The sequence below is a fragment of the Zosterops lateralis genome (genome assembly GCF_965231275.1).
Source record: "Zosterops lateralis genome assembly, chromosome: Z".
In the NCBI taxonomy this organism is placed as follows: domain Eukaryota; kingdom Metazoa; phylum Chordata; class Aves; order Passeriformes; family Zosteropidae; genus Zosterops; species Zosterops lateralis.
The window spans coordinates 49998027-50010630 of NC_139800.1; positions in this window are offsets into that span (position 1 = coordinate 49998027).

Below are 12604 nucleotides of genomic sequence, written 5' to 3' on the forward strand. Positions count from 1 at the left end.
GAACTTTCAACCAGTCCTTGAGACACTCCTGTGTTTTGCATCAAAACAGAACTCTGGGAAATGGAGGTTGTTACAAGACCTCCAAAAGGCCGATCCTCATTGTGAATCTGAAAGGTTGTTTTCTTGTGATTCATTTGTATCCTACAGGTATCATTGGCCGATGGAATGATGAATAGTCCGATCCCTTGCACATTCTGGACTGGGTCATCCTGCCCCATCAGCTGCAAAGAGGGAAAAAATATTGTTTGAGCTAATTGCTCTATTTCAGCCACAAAAGATGGCGATCAGTTTGTTGGAGCTCATTGCTCGATTGATAATTCAATGCAGGCAACAGTGCTTGCAAATTTGATGGGTGAGGATTTTGCAAAATTCATACTCTCGCTATTACAGGAGAAATTTGACTGGAGCTTTGCAAGCAGAGTTTCTCTGCCAAATGCTCTGGAGCCATGAGCCATTGCAAGTGGCAAAATTCATTGAAATTTCTTTGCTGCCCAAAATAGTCAGAAGCCAGTGCAAGGTCCCACCGTCTTTACAGACAATTCAGGAAGGACAAGGTAGGCCATGGTTGCTTGGAAGGATGGCTTTGAGGGGCAAGTTTTGGAAGCCCTTGAGGATGGGCAGCCAATTGGTTGTATTGGGGCTGCTGTCATGGCATTTCCAAAGTTTTCCCAGGAACCTTTTCATTTAGTCATGGATTCCATTTCTGTGGCCGACATGGCACAGCAGTTGGGTTGTTCAGTTTTGAAGGGAGTCAAATTTGCGTGCCATCAAGCACTGTAAGGTGCCACAGAATTCTATTAACCCTGTAATGTTGAAAGCAGGAAACAGTGACCAAAATGAAGGTCAACAAGTGGAGGAACCACTGAGTGACGACTCTGATGTCGATGACACAGGTGATCACTCTGATGGCTCTTCCACGAGAAGAAATTGAATGTTGTTCATTTTCTTTCTTCCTTTTTTCTTTTTTTGATGGTAAAAGGGTGAGATGTCACCCTGAATTTTCTTGATTTTGAGTCTTTGAATCTTTGCAGTGAAGATTCTCATGCAACTTCATGAAAATAATGTATACTTTTAGAATTTATCTATTGTGTTTATATATTTCTTCTCTGGGAGGAGAAATGTGATTGATGGTGATGTTCACCAATGAGATCAGAGGGGTGGCAACCTGTATAGCCAATCCTTGGCCCTCCAACCAAAATGTATATAAGATGGAGTCAGAAAATAAAGAGAGTTTTCCTTGCCTGACCTTCTGCTGCCGGCTTTGTCCTTTGTTTGTTGTGAACAGCGACAATCTACTGTCATGATTGCCAAGTTTTTTCCTAACCTTGCATGTGGCCAGGTTTAACGAATGGTGTAAGACGAGTCTGCAGATGCACTAAAAATCTTTCTTCCTGATGCCACCAAGTATGTTACAAAATCCTGTATCATAGACCTAAGTGACTCTTATTAGGAAAACAAGGAAGAGCCCTCAAAAATCTAAGTTTAAGAGAAAGATCATAATCTGTTTCCTTTTTGCCCTTCCTTCAGATGAGTTTCAATTGGACATGCCATTTAAAAATATGAGTCACAGTTTCCAAGGAAGGGCAATGGCAGTTCTTGGTAAAGGGTAATTTTCACACAATTCACAGTTAATCAGTAGCCCAGTGAATCTGCCTGGCTGCTTTTTGTACCCTGTCTACCCTACAGGCCTCTCAATCCTCTCTGCCTAAAAAAATGCTTCTGAGTAACCTTTTAACTTTTCCTTTGGTGTTGTCATTCCTAAGGAAAGAGAGTAGTCACTCATCCTTTTGAGACTGGGCTGACTTGAGGCCTGACTGAGAAAGCAATGACCTGCTTGGTCTGGCAGTTTCAGTGGGCCATCGGTTTTCAAGGATGAGAGCACTTGAAGTAGAATCTTTCTTGGCTCTTGCTAAGGCTGGTGCTGCATGTTAGAAACTCACCTTATGACGGTTACCTTTAGTTTAACAACTTCTATTTCTCCCTTCAGCTCTAAAGTTTTTGACATCATTATAGAAGACCAGAAAAATATTTGGATAAATTTATTCTAGTAGCAGAGAATAATAAGTGAAGGGTTTAAAGTACAATCTCATACTTTGTTATTCTAAACACCAGTTCTTTATTCCAGTTACAGTTTTCACATTTATTGCTAGTTCATAACATACTGATAATTGCATCTTTTCAACAATTTTATGTAAGGGAAGAAAAAAATATTATCCATGAAAAAGAGTCTATGTATGATAGACTTGATAATAGCTGTATTAAACTGAAATAGCAGAACATTAAAATGTGTTGTGTGTATAAAGAGAAGGAATCAATGGAAAAAAAAACCAAAACAAAACCCTACACGTTGCTTGTAAATGACCACTGAATACCACAATATTGCACTGACTATGTATATAATACTTACTGCAGGGTAACCTCCAGGTGTTCTTGAAGCAGAAGGGACAGGAAGCAACTGCAAGATTTAGTAAACTGAATATTATTTAACTTAATTACAACAGATACTAAAATTGAAACATATATAAAACAGGTTGCTAGATTTTTCAAATGTAAGTATGAGTACAATTGTTAAAGACATTAATCAAATGTCCTGACCATTTTTTCAATTTACTTATTTATAAAATAATGTCTCATTAGAGTCTTATGGCTAATAAAGATATGTCTGTAATATAATGTAATATAATATTCTGTCCTTGAATGAGGAAGGTGAAGAGATGGGAAAATACAATGCAATATAAGAAGCTCGCTTTGAAAGAAAACTGATCATTTTCTCTATTTATGTAAGCGCTCTGCAGGTAGTAATATAATGCCCTTTGCCCATTTATTTTTAAAAACAGAGTGTGACATGTCTTCTGAAGTAAATTGTTTGAAATAAATTTAATGCAAAATTTTAAAAAAATAGTGCTAAGAAATTAAGATTCCCATTTTTGATCCATCAATTGAAGAGAATAAGAGAAAAAAAAAGGAAAAAATACAGCACACATCTTTGAAGTGACCATTCTGGCAATTGCACTCTGAATAGAACAAACATGTGTGTAATTATGAGTAGAAAAAGGAAAATATCTGTCTTGCTGATGCATCTACATGTGTGTGTATCCATAAAATTGTGACATATTCCCTACAGAGAGAAACTTTTTTTTCTGAAATACAAGTATTCTAGATATTCCTTGTAGTATTTCTCCTTCATGCTATCTTTTTGTTAACCACCTCAGCACAGTGAGAAGAATTAGCTTGCAAATGCCAGTCAGATTTGTAGAGTCACAGAAGCATTATCAGATATTTTGGTTCTTCTCTGTACTGGACTGTTGAAGCTGCAAAACTCATTGACAGACAAGTATCTGATACCTTCCAACACCATTGTTGCAGCTAGACCTAGGGATATTGCAGCAAAATGTTTGTTAAAACCATCTACCTCATATTCAGCAATGCTATATTAACATTAAAGACTGCTTGAATGCATTTGCATCTAAACATATATGTGGGATGTAATTTCTAATTCATAGCTATAAGCATGCATTTCCTAAAGAATATATAAATGTTTTATACATGCAATTTAGAGTGATATAAACAGCTTTAATTATGATCCTAACATAAAATAAAAGTTAAAAATCTTTCCAATTAAAACATTGTCAAATACATATCTTTGAACAATAAGGAAACAATAAGAATAAATTAATCAGCAACTATAAAGCTTTTTTATTCTAAACTTTGAAGAGCAGTATTTCTACAAAAGTCTGAAGACAGTATAGCATGAAGAAATATTTAGTTCAGTTAAGTTGTGATAACTGTATATTATTTAAAATTAATCTTTTTATATTAGTTTCACCTTTCTATGGAGAATATAAGCTAAAATGCACATTTCTGATACCTGAAAATAAATATTTGTTATGTTATTGTACTTCTTCACAATATTATTACAGCATCTTATTGTGCTTTGCCTCTTGAGAGAGACAAACTATGAAAATCCTGCTTAATCATGTTCTCTGATGTCTGACTTCTTAACTAAAATAACTCACCTAGTCTTTTAGATAATATCACAGCTTATCAACTACTTTATTATTAACATCCTTTTCAAATGAAAAAAAAAAATTTTGCTTTGCTATTTTAATATAAACCAGTGAATGATCTTGTTTATTATTGTGAAAAAAAACCTTCTGGAATTCTTCCCTGCAGTCATCACATATTGTCTTCTATAGAACTATTTTTTCCTTCTGATTTTTTTTTAAAGAAATGAAAGTTTTGTTAAATAAAATCTAATAGTTTATAGAAAAATCTGATAATACATTAAATTGTTGCTTTGAGACCTACTCAACATATACACTCCAACTCTTGTTCCTACACAGGACAATCCCTGACAATGGCACCATGTCCAAAGGCTTCTTGAGTTCTGTATGGATGTGGAAGTGAGGGCAACTGTGTAGTCCTTAAGTCACAGATGCTCCTAGTATGGGTCTTGTGTCTTTGGGTCTTGATCCTATCTTCTGGTCTGACTGACCTGAATATGACAAACCTTTAAAAGTTTATTGAGCTTTTGCAGTGATGTATGGAGAATTTTTTTCCCAAGTTTGTAAACTAATTTTTAAAGGTTTTTTGGTACTTATTGTAGGGAAGTTATGATATAAATGGAAGTTATTGTCACTAGAAACCTTGAAAGATTAGCATACCTAAGAAAAAAACATTAGAAAGGGCTAAATCTACCTGAAGGTTAAATAGATAATCTTTATTAATAGGCCTTATACCATTCCTAACTAATATTCAGAACCCAAAGTCAGATTGTGCTAGAATAATGTCTTACTCAGATGATGTGGGAGATCATTACTAGCTTTAAGGTTGTGGATTTTTTTAAGAAAAGACTGTTGTTGACTGATGCACTAAAAAACTCAAGGATATCTCAGAGTTTTCTTTCCCATTCATTTAGCTCATTAACTAAAAAGAACTTTATGAAAAACACACATAAACACTTTTCACATATCATTGTGCTATGAATATAAATTGCAATTTCAAATCATTCTGGCAGCTTGCTGTGTTTTTGTGGTTTTTTTAAAAGATACATTCAAGACTGTGTAATGTTAATCCATCTGAGTACAGGGAAAAAAGAAAGTCAATAAAGATGTTGCACAAAGGTGGAAATTACACCTTCCTGTCTTAGCAACAACTTATTCCCTAAGAAGAGCTTATTTTCAGCAATTTTTGCTAGAAACTTTGACAAGGATGGAGGAACCCAATTAAAATCACCAGAGGACATCTGTTAGTTCGTTTTGCAGACGACAGATATAGAATTTCTGCATGCTTCAAGGTGCCTTTAATTGGCCTTTTATGCTTCTTACCCATTTTGTAAGTAGAATTGCAGCTGTTGAATACACTTGCAGTCTGTCTGGCATCTTGGGGTGGATGAGGAGCACAGAGTGAGGAATTCTAAATGGCTTTCTGCTAGCACACACAAACTCTATTACATGTTCATCAGGGAGAGCTCAAGGAGAAAGTCTGAATTAGAGTCTTGTACCACAAATACTTTACTGGACAAACTGAGTGGTCCAAATATTTTCCAGTTAAAAAATTAACTTAAAAGATGTCACACCAAAAAAGGAACTGGAAGATTCTGATGATGCTCTGTGGCTATAAATTGTGTTTTCTCCAAAGGAACCCTTTCCTCCCTCCTTCTTTCAAAATGAACTCAGGTCAGCCAGTTTTGTATAAATATATGTTTTGTACCAGAATTGTCAAATGGCAATGTTAACCAGATAGTTGGTCCTTGATCTTTGATGGAACAATAGCTGCAGTCATTGAGAACCTACTGGGATTTTCAGAAAAAATTGATTTGTACTCTGACATGAATGAACAGTTGCAAAAGAAAAAAGGAACAGGTATGTCATTGAAGTTTATTTCCCATACCTCTATGTCATTAATTGGGAAGGTGAAAAGCACAAGCAAGCAGGTTTTTGTGCTGTATTCGAGATTTTTAGAAAAATACATAAAACACAGCCAGTGTCTTCACATGGTAGGAAGGTATGACCCCCGACTTTGTCATCCCTCTAAGTAGCTTAGCATTTTACATGGGTTTCAGAACATGCACATGTATAATCATCCTCTTCAGCTCTCCTCAAAGAGGGATGTGTTCTCATTCAAGTACAGCAACGGAACTCGAAACTAGTTTATCTTCTCTTTGCAAATAACCTTCAGTTAAGAAAGGGATTGCTGCCACTCTAGCAGACAAACACTTTTATCTGTATCAACAGCCATTTTTTGAAAAGAATATTTTATAAACATCTTCTGTATGAAATGTTTCCTCTAATCCTGTATAAAAGTTGTTGGAGTTTGGTCTGGGATGGTTAGTTTTGGGTTTGGGTATTCTTTTTCTCAAAAGCTAGTTGTTTTAATCTTTTAACAAATTTTGGAATTTTTAAAATATTGGTATTTCTGTGTTCCCATTTTAAGCTCTTCATGCAAACAAATTGTAACAGTGTTAATTTCTACCTGTTGTACAGTCATTTAAGCTATGAATTTAATTATTCTCTATTCAGGAACACCTTGCAGTCAGTACTTTAGATCCTCTAAAGTAAAACTGCAGTTTAAGGTTAGAAGGGTCACAATGACTAATGGAGGTCTTCAGCCTTTAGATTTATGAGTTACTTTGTGGAAAAGAAAATCCTTTATAGGTTTTCAGTTTTAAAACTGAAATGGCTTAGTGGAGCCTCCAAGACTTGCAGTAATCTCATCACAGCCTGAAAAATCTGGTTAATGTAATTAAGTTTGGGAGGAGCTGATAAGATGCTCAACTTAGTTCCATAGAGGAAGGGAGAGAGAAGAAATGAATAAGCTCAAAATAAAGGCCATGTGTTCTTACTAAATATAGTAAAAAAATCCCCCACTGGTTTCATCGTGTACTTATTTAACCTTAAACATCTCCAGATAATGATGTATTCAAACATTTAATAACAAAATAACGCACATTAATGCAGTGTACATGCTATATATCTCTTATCTTCTCCCAAACCTAATACTGCCAGAGCAGAAACTTTATTGGGTGTTGTGGCTGTTTAGTCTTGGCTATCACCAAATTCCCAACCAGCTGGTCCCTCAATCATCTTCTCCACCTTTTTTTCCTCTGACAATTTTAATTTTCAGCTTTCTCTTCTCCTTGAGCTGGTGACTGTGTGCTTGCAGTCAGTTTCCATAACAGTTCGCCTCTACTGTTTCTTCTTCCTTGTTCTTTACCCTGATCCTGTGGATCTCCTTCCCACAAGATGCAGTATTTCAGGAGCAAAAGCATCATTTGCAGGCTCTCCATGGGGAATGCCTGCTCCAATGCCTGGAGCAACCTCCTTCCCTCCTTGCTCCCTGACCACAGTGCTGTTTCTCTCACTTTTTGTTCCCTCCTCCTCAGCCTGTGGGATGCTCTTGTTCTTAAGTATATTTTTCCAGAGGCGCCACCAGCATGGCTGCCAGGGTCAGCTTTGGCCAGTGGTGTCTCTGGAACCATCTGAATCTGCCCCAACACCCAACACAGGTAGGCCTGGAGCTGATCATATGGGAAGAGAGAGGAGACCTCCAGCTACATTTGTTCTTTTGGGAGATCTCAGCACTCTGAGGGCCACCCTTAGGACTGAGGACATATGGCTCTAGGAACCCATGTGTAACTCCTGTGTCTGCTCCATATGGCTGGTCAGCTGCTCTGGACACAAAGTCTTTTCCATGGGGCCAAATTTAATGGTCTCCCCCATCTCAGCTCAGCTGGGTGACCTTGGTTAATAAGGTGGCCTGGAAACAAGTGCCATCCTTCCTCTATAAAACCCTCTTTCAGGGCACCACACTGCAACTATTAACATGGTTTCGGGAGGATTGCTGGGACACAGCAATCAACACACTCTTCCAAGTGAAATTTTTCAAAAATAAATGCCTGGGTGTTGCAAAGGGATGGCTGCTACTGGAGACAAGACTTACAGCTCTATCCCCACATCCCCAGGAATAGGGGCAGGCAAGACCAGGACAGGATTTCTGACTCTGGGTGGTGGGCAGGATCATGCTCAAGGTGTCTGATCAAGTGGGAATCCAGTGCCACAGCTTCAGAGAAAGAAGCTCCAGGAAACATGGACATCTGTGGCATTTACACAGTCACTTTGGTGAGGAAGAGACAGAAATAACCACGAGAATAACTTTAAAAGAAAAAGAGACAGAAAAACAAGTGAAACTGAGGCAACAAAAAGTAGTATTTGTTTATTTTTATGTCTACATGTAAATGAGTTGAATTCAAATTTAGCAAAGTTACTTTCTTAACGCCTCGAGGAAAGATTCCTTCTCTTGATAAAGCCTGGCTGCAGATTTTAAAGAAATTCTATTTTAGGACGTTTTTGTGATGTCCTCAAAAGAGGATTTTCTTTTCCTTTCAAAGTTGCCAGAGACATATTTTCCTCTTTAAATGTGATTAAGAACTATTTTCCTAAAATGAATCACTTTAAAATTAAAATTCCCGGTCCTTATAACTCTGCAATATGAGGAATTTGTGGATCACCACTGAGCATGGACTGCAGGTGAATGTGGATAACCTCAGTGGTCGGCCTTGATTTCTCCGCAGTACAAATAAGTAGAGAGGATCAGTGATGGTGCTTTGAGCCCTCCAGGTCAGCTTAGCCTGAAGAGAAGAGACAATAGGAAGAAAGAGAAGTTTTGAGTATGTTTGAGATGTTTGACCTTGAGAGAGGTATAGCATGAACTCTGCCCCTCAGATTGTGATCCCTTCCCCAAGCTGCTTCCAGAGTAAGGTAGAAGTAAAACACCCTTCTGATAAATCTAGATAAAAAAATGCTGTGCAATATTTAATTTGTAAAGAATTAGCTTTTAATATAAAGTTTTTCATGTAACTTGCCTTTGAATACCTTAATATTGTTTCTGAGCAATGGTGAAAATCTTGTCACTAAACATGGTGAAAGGGTTGAGGTGTGGTAAACATCTCCTGTTTCCATTTTACTTGAACATGGTAATTTAAATAACTATTTCACAACTCACCATAAACCTAGAAGTTCTACTTTCATAAATGCCACCAGACAAAATTTGTAAATAGCTTACCGCTTTCCTGAAAAGCTTTGGATAATCTTAAGCAGGTTCTGGAAAATAGAATATTGCTGTTGGGTAATTTAAAAGAAATTTCAAGCTTTGTTAAGAACTTAAATTATGCTAATTTTGATATCTCTGTTGGTATATTTTTGCTTGGACTGAGTTCCTGCACAGTCTCTCTGTAACCTAGAGTGCCTCAGGAACAACCATTTCATTACTTTTCATATGTAATATCTGTGAGAGGCCAATTTTGCTGTAGAACATTCCTTGTTCTTTGTAGATTATTCTTCTTCCATCTGTAGTTTTACTCAAGATGCAGGTAGATGAACTGATTAAAAGTGTTATATTTAAAGGAGTTCAAGCCGAATTCTTAACCATTAAGCATCAAAAATTGCCATGGATGCAATTTCCAAGGTTTTTTTGGGGTAGAAAAGAGACCTGAAGTTTGCTGTCCTTAGGAGCCATGAACAAAGTTAGAGTTAGATGCCTTTCAGATATGGGAGGAATTTTGCACGACCTTTTTGATTTTGCCTCGTCACACAAAGTGTGGCACACAGGTGTGGCCCTTGTCACACAAGTGTCTGGTTATCAGGATTTCCTGAAGGCTGAACCTTTTCTTTTTTGCTTTTCTCAGTTTAAAACCATAGAAGCAGATGTCACGGGGTGCAGCCTGCTGAAGTAAATAGCAATGTTTAGCTGAGATCCTTAATTACTTGAAAGTACTATCTTTGCTAGTACATTACATAAAGATAAGCTCTTCCTAATAATCCTGACATTAGGAAACTGTTTAAAATGTGATGAGGTAAAAGTGTGCAGAACGCTTTTGGCTCAGTAAAACAGTCTAAACTTTTTTTAATTTTCTAAGCCAAATGAAATGAAAGAATAACATTGAAAAATCAGAGTTTTAAAATGCCGTCTTAGATGTTAACCTAGATTTATCCAAGTCATATGTAACTCAGAGAAGTCTCTAGTCTCAGACAAGTTTTAAAAAGAAAATTGAAAGTAAGTTTTACTGCTGTCACAAATTGGGGTTTTTTTCATGTTATAGTGTGCTCCTAAGCTATGGAAGTCACTCTCTTGAGGATGTGAGGACTCCAGAGGAGGGAAGATGAAGGGTCTCCATAAAAGAGAATAGATAAATTCATGGTCACTATACCTAGTAGTAGTAATCAGAACAAGGTGGATTTGGGCCAGGAATAGCTCCAAGGTATATTCAGCTGATCCAATTAGTCAAAATTCACTGTTTTAACACCTGCTTACATGCTCTTTCTAGAACTTTGACTAATTTTAGAGCTTGGAGTTGAATTAGCAGTTTACAGTGCATGCTTATCAATGCTATTGACATGTGAACAAAACAGCAAGACAGACAGGTTGACAACCATTTTTGAACATTACCTTGTGCCTGCAGTATTAAAGTCTAAGCTAAACAAGAGCACAGAGCCATTCATCTAATGCCAAGTTAACCAAAATGAAGTAATATATAGAATAATATAGAATTGTTTTGTTAGTATGGGTCACAGTCACCACAATTTAGCAAAAAAATTGTGTAATTCTGTAGGCAACTCCATCTGGTTGCTGGTAGTGAAAGTTTCCCAATACTGGACTTGGTTATTTGCAAATGATACCTCTAATTTTCAAGCATTTCCTAAGTCCATCCATTGACTGTTCTGTAGAAGATGAAGATATAGTTTTTGTAGAAAAATTATATATGCCCGTCTGCAAGTCAGAAAATCTGTTTTAATTTAAGCTGCTGTCCCAGGCACTCCATACTGTTGTTTTTATTCTTGGTCAGTGCATAAACATCAGGGAACAACATCCAACAGGGAACACTGCAGAGGGCAAGAATGGATTTTACAAAGGGTCTTTCTTTTACATATAAAGCTCAGATCTGAAAACTGTCATGCTGCATTTTGTTTTGTTTTGTTGTTTTTTTTAAATTTTCCTTCTGCTAGAGAAACACCATGTACCATTTTTAAGTAAACTGACCACCAAAGGCAGCTTCATAGGACCAGTTACCCAATTTTTGATTTTCTAACTCTCATTGTGTGTTTTAGCATTAAGACATTCTTTTCAGAAGAAAGGAAAATTAAAAAAAAAAGTTGATCTCATTAGGATGAAGATATAAGAGGTTTTGTTTTGTTGTTGTTGTCTTTTTTGCGATTTTGGTTTTATGGTTTTGGAGGGTTTTTTTAATTATTTTGTTTTGGGTTTTGGGTCTTTTTTGTAGAACCCCTATGGAAAAGCTATTAAATAGATAACTGCTATGGCAAGCATTTTCTTTCCTCAAAGTAAATCTTTGTTTATTGTGCAGGATCCATTATTCCATACCTAAAACTGACTGGCAGTGAAAACTGAACTGTGATTTAGCAGATACATATAGTATGAAATGTATGTTAGTTGGGTTTAATGCACTTCTTTTGCTGCTAGAATAGGCACAGGAGCTGCTGTCTTCAGTAGAGAAGACAAGGATAGAATCCAGTCACCCAGAATCCAGTCAAATAACAAAACTGAAATAATCTACTATAAATTTTACTAGAAAATTTGTTAGCAGATACTACTGAGATTTCAACTACTGTAATCATTTTCACTCTTATTTTGATTCAGCTTTCATCGTTTTTTTCTGATTCTTTCTATCCTGCAAAACTTTCCCCCTTTGGTGTATTTTTATAGTGGATGATTTCCCCTGGCATTAGATCATGACTATTCCTAAAATATTTGCCTGAGAGCTTTTCCTTCTCCATTGGGAAGAGACATCAAAGAGTTATCATCTAATTGATTTTGTGTTTTGTCTTTTTCTTCCATGAAAAATTAGGTCAGCACAACATAGGATTGGGGAAAAAAAAGCATTTAAATTAAGACATAGCCTATAGCTTCACGAAGACCTATTCATATCCACTGTAAACATTTTATTAGGGTTTTTTTCTGAAGAGTATTTACTTAGTAGGAATCTTAAGGGTTCAGTTTTTGGAATTTTTAACCTAAAGTGTCAAGAGATTTGAACATTGAAATACAGTGACATAGATCACTAGAATATAGAGACTGAATAAATTGTCCAACTGAAATGTGAGCTTTGAAACTCCATCAAGACTTAAAGTTAGGCAGACTCCATTCTAAGTCTGTAAAACTAACAACTTAGCTGCAAGCATATGTACTCCCTGTGCTGCCATTTCAAATGATGTTTAGCTCAGATTAGTCAATCTCTGAAAACTGAAATGGGAAGATCTCTAACTATCATAATTCTTTTATCAGATGTGTATCTCTAGGATATTTTTATGTGCATAAAAGGGAGGTCAGCGTTTTGATAATTTTATAAATCTCTCAGTTACAGTTCTCAGTGAAACTGATTGTATTTTCACATAGAAAGGTGAAAATAGATTGCCACATGTCAGCAGTGTGTTTCAAATTCAGAATCTTAGGATGATTATTTTTTTTTAACTTATGAAAATGTTTTTATGTTCACAGCAAAAATAGTGAGATATAGGATTGTGCAGTAAAAAAGAAGAGCAGGAAATAGATGGGTGCAATGAATAACGATATTTCAACTGCAAGACAG